Source organism: Octopus bimaculoides, chromosome 1, assembly GCF_001194135.2.
Source record: "Octopus bimaculoides isolate UCB-OBI-ISO-001 chromosome 1, ASM119413v2, whole genome shotgun sequence".
Classification (NCBI taxonomy): domain Eukaryota; kingdom Metazoa; phylum Mollusca; class Cephalopoda; order Octopoda; family Octopodidae; genus Octopus; species Octopus bimaculoides.
In genome coordinates, this window is record NC_068981.1 from 199,859,054 (window position 1) to 199,864,352 (window position 5,299).

Genomic DNA, 5,299 nt, shown 5'->3' on the forward strand with positions numbered 1-5,299 from the left:
TATATATATATATATATATATATATATATATATATATATATATATAGGGAGAATTCACAAAAAAAACAAAAGACGAAGACAGGTGGTGTAGAAAACAAATAGATGTATTAGTATAACGCTTGGGAATAGAGAAAGTCTTTAATATTATATATATATATGTGTGTGTGTATGCATGTATGTGTGTGTCTGTGTTTGTCCCCCCCTCCCATCGCTTGTTAACCAATTTTGGTATGTTTACATCTCTGTAACTTTTGCTCTCTCCTATTAGCTCAACTGTTTCATTGATGGAATGAAGTTTTGAAGAGGGCCTACAGTAGTCTTCCAACTGTCCCTTTGCATTTTGTTTTGTTTTTGAAGATTGCTGAGAATTTATCAGGTTCTGTGGCTGAGTTTAAGTTCATTTCATCAATGACTCATATTACATGAGTTTCCTTTATTTTGAATGTAATAAATAATTGCTATCCCTCCAAGCAGAGCTGTAGTATTGAAGAACTTATCAGTCATAATTATTTGCAAGTATCTTCTCACAAATGAGAAAACACTTTTGTATTTTATATTCATTATTTCACTTATCCTTTGGGAGTCCACAGTCAGTGAGCCATTTTCTTTGGCTTTACCTTGTATCATACTGAAGCAGACTTACAAATCTATAGAAGGCTTTGGGGTTGGATATTACACTTTTTTTTAGAAACCTAACTTCTTTTTCTACTCTCTCCTTTTCATTGGAGTGTTAGAGTTCGCTTTCAATCTCAAGCATTACTTGTTTGATATAAGATTCTTCACTGTTCTTTTGTAGTCCATTTAGGCATTTTGCGATCTTTGCTTGTCGTCACATTAGAATTTTCCTATCCCTGGGTATTATGTTTCTTTGTTGGTTTGACATTCTCTCTGCAGCAAGTTTACTGCACGTCTTGCATGATTGTCATAAAGCTAAAACATGACACGGTTGTCATGTTGTAGTTTTATATCAATATTCTGTGTAGAGAGACTGGCAGACCAGTTTTGTCCCAAGACCTTTTTCTGATTACCTTTCCAATTAGCTTTATGGAAGTTCATGCTGGAAAAGTGCTGTGTTATTTGTGAAGAAGAGGTACAGGAAATGTTTACACTGTGTTGGGTGGAGCACTATTTGCTCCATGAATAAGATCAACACTCTATCCCTCCTCACACAGTGACATACATAAGAGGAGGCGACCCTCAGGCCATTTAACATTAGAAAGGTTGAAGTCTTCTAGAATTATGTGAAAGCTGTTACCTTGCTTGTCTAATACCTCTTCTTCCTTTTTGAAGATCATTTTGAATGAGTCTCCATGATTTGGAGCATCTGGTGGGTGATATGTAGTACATATTGCTATTTGATATGTTTAATGTGTACTATCAGTATGCCACAAATTAGGTTTGAGTGTGACACCTTCCTGGATCAAAACTTCACCATAAGTTCTTTCTGTCTTATCGGTATGAAATACACCATACTACAATATGCATATCTCAGCATCTGCCACGTCCTGATGTGTCTCTGTTAGTGCCATGCATATTGCTTGATTACACGCATCTCACTCTCTTATGTTTGGGGTTTGTGCTGGTGGGATGTTAGGGTTAGGGTTAGGGTTAGGGTTACAAGGCCCTGGAATCAGTGATAATCATTTAGCCAATTTCCATACAAGGAGCATTGTTTTCATCTACTCAAACTGCCAGTTTCATTTAAAGGCAATGTTGTCCTTTGCATAGTTGGTTTTGCTGAGATTTATGTTGTTCAGATGGGGAGGAAAGGAGGACAGGAAGATGTAGAGATAGATATACAGAGAGAGAGAGAGAGAGAGGGGAGGTAAAGAGGTAGTTGGGGAAAAGCTGAGAGAGGGAGAGGGAGATCAATGTAAATGGAGAGGAAGAGACAGAAAAGGAAAAACCAAGGGATAAGAGAAACACTGAGTGAGAGGAAGAGAGATAGATGGATGTAAATAGAGATGAATAGAGACACTTTAGATGGAGATAGCACAAAGACAGCGATAAAAATTCTTTTTGATATTAGACAATTTATATATATAAAAATTATTATTAGCATGTATCGAAGAAAGACAGAATAAAGGGAGAATAAACCTTTGTTTCTTATACCTTGAAACTCGTCGGAATAAAATGAAACAAAATTCTCCATGCTTTATCATGTTCTTCTCTTAATCTAAGGACCAATTTACGTGATCTGTTTTTGAAAAATGTGGATCTTTTCTGTTTGTCTTTCACTTTTCAATTTCTTCAATTTTGTTCCAATTCATTTCAAATTTAGCATTTTGATGTAGTTTTGTATGCTAATTATTTTTTCCATAAGTTAATAAATAAGAAGTTAAAAGCTTTTTAAATGGGGGAGCAGTCTACTTAACTGTTTGATACTGCTTCCTTTGCAGGATTATGGTGAATTAAGACACCTCACTTGAATTGTTACCTGGTTAGCATCTGACATGTGACACACTACTGTGCGCCAGTACAGGCGATATTCTGTAGGTGAGGGGAGTGGTTTTCATGAGGTCCTCTATAATCAAATTCATAGTGCTGGTCATTCAGTAACAGAATGACAGAAATCAAAAGGAACAACAAAGAGGGGAGGAGAAGAGAGAGAGGGGGGAGGGAGGGAGAGAGGGGGAGGGAGGGAGAGATAGAAGAAAAAAGACAAAGCTTGTGGCAATGCGGTGGTAGTGATGGAGACATGTGGAAAATACCATTAGCAGTCTCTAGATGGAGATTTGTACAAATGGTGGTAAGAAGTTGATGGCTGTTCTGTGAAACACATGTGAGCAATTTCATAGTTCTATAACGGGAAGAGTTCATAGGTCGCCATTTATAATGATGTGGTGTGGAAAGAAGAACGATAAGATTTAAATAAGTTGAAAATACGACGATTTATTCCTCTCATTATAATTGTAGGACCTCGTTTGGCCCCATCTGCCTGAGATTCGAAACTGAATCTGGAAATTCTCCCTAGCCATACGACCCATTATCCTGTCAAAAAGGAAGGATGATCAACTTAACTCATGGCTTTTCTGTGCTATGTAAACTTCAGATAGATAGCAAATGACCTACATTAGTTTCGTCATGGTTATAACGGTATATCCATTTTCCTAGCTAGTCTGCACAATTATAAATACCAGTATTTTGTAAGGAAAAAGCAGTGGGTGAGAGAGACCGACAGAGATCAGGCCAATTGGCTTGAAAGACCATCTTGAGACAAAACGTCATTGAAGGACAGTTATGGAATCCACCTGTGATACAGTTGTCTTGTCCACCCCTCTCTTACTTTCTCACTCACTTTCGTTTCAACAACATCACTTGAACTATTTAGTTACTGCTGCTAGAACAGCAGAGAATATGGGAATATGTAAGTCCAACACTATATACTCTTTTACAAGAAAATATAACTCATTACCTTGTATGCTTTCCAACTATTTTTATACATGCCTGCCCGTCGTGGTTTGGCTTTAATTATATGTAATGGAGAAATAAATATGTTATCTACAACTTTGGCCACTGTCTTTCTTTCTTTGCCTTTAAGATAACACTACTATTACATTCTGGTGACTCCAACCTCTCCACTACATAATAATAGAATATTTCCAAAAGGAATGATGTTAATACTACAATCTGGAACAAACATTCAAATGACTTCAGTTCTGCTGGGTCGGAATCTGTAGTCTGTTGAATGTTGTCTGTTGTCTGTTGCTGCAACGATGAAGATGGGCGACAGCTGGTTGTAGAAAGCTGTGAGACAGGCTGGTATCTGGTCAATGGCAGCTGGTCTAAAGACTTGGAGCCAAAGAAACTCCTTTTTTTTATAACCATGGGTTGACTCCACAAGCAAAAAGGATTTTTCCTGCATTGGGAACAAACTCTGCTGCAAACTCACGATTGGACAGTTAAAATCAACCAATACCTGCAACTAATTTGGTCAACAACTGGGTCATGTGACTTGATGCTGAGAAAAGCTCTGGTCAGCTGATTTACTAGTATTTATGGTTAAAACAACTAAATTGACAAGATGTCTAATATTATAATAAAATGAATATTTTAAAACAGTTCTGCTACAGTTCGTATCCTTGTCTTTATTACCAAGCAGCCTTTTTAAAGACAAGTTTCTCATGTGTGGGAGGGACTAGAAAAGTATCCTAAAATTGTTTGCTCACTCATTCTTGTCATCTTACTGCAGATGACTGGATGTCCAGCCATGCAGTTGAAAAATTAAGAAACCAGAAATTTTTTTAAAAAATCAAATATTTTTGTACATTTACTTCAAGACCAGAAGAAATATTCAGAATAAAGATCAGCACTTGTTGCTCATGTCCTGAAAGAAAAGCATATCAGTATTGCTGCACTTTCAGAGATAAGAATCTCAGCATGTGGGCAGCTGAAGGAATAGACCAAAAGGCAACAAATGTCAATGTGACAACCATCGTGTTGTCTCATGCCTTCCAATTACTGGAAAAATCCTTTCAAGAGTGACTTTAATAAGAATAGATACTGACTTGGTGAATGCTGTACCCTAAAAGCCAGTGCAGTTTCAAGGCTGACTGTGGAGATATGATATTTAGCATGTGGCAGATGAGGAAAAGGCCCTCAAGCAGGCCTTTGACATGGTATATCATGTGTTTGTGGTACCTGAACAAGTGTTGAATGTGATTATAGCATTGCACAGGGACATGAAAGCCTCTGTCATCTCAAACAGAGATCAATCATAGCCATTTGGAGTGATGAATGATACGGTTGAGACGGTGGTTGTGGTAGTTGCTGCTGTTGCTGTGATGGTAACTGAAAATGTATTTCTTTGGCTGCGTGAAGAAGTAGCTAGCAACACTCGTGAGAAAATGACAGACTATTATTGCACATACTATTTTTACAAATACTAACAGCAATAATTACATACCGGAAGAGACATCCTATTTGGGATTTACGATAAACTAACTGATATAGCAACCTGTGGCTAACCCATGACAACAAGGAATCATAGATGTACACAAGGATGGATATTTTCGAGGAAGGATATGTTGTTGCAAAGATGAACGGATGGGTGCATGTGGGCAAGATTTCATTCATGGATGCGTATATGGAAAGATGGTTAGATGGAGACTTGGATAACTGAATGCATAGGTGCATCGAAGGATGCAAGGATAAGTCGACAGATGCATGTTTGTATGTATGTACATATATATATATATATATATATATATATTTATATAAAGGGCATTATTACAGAAAAATAACAACGCCACACGGTGGACTTCTCAAAATAACCACATTTAGTACCTAATGCGAGGAA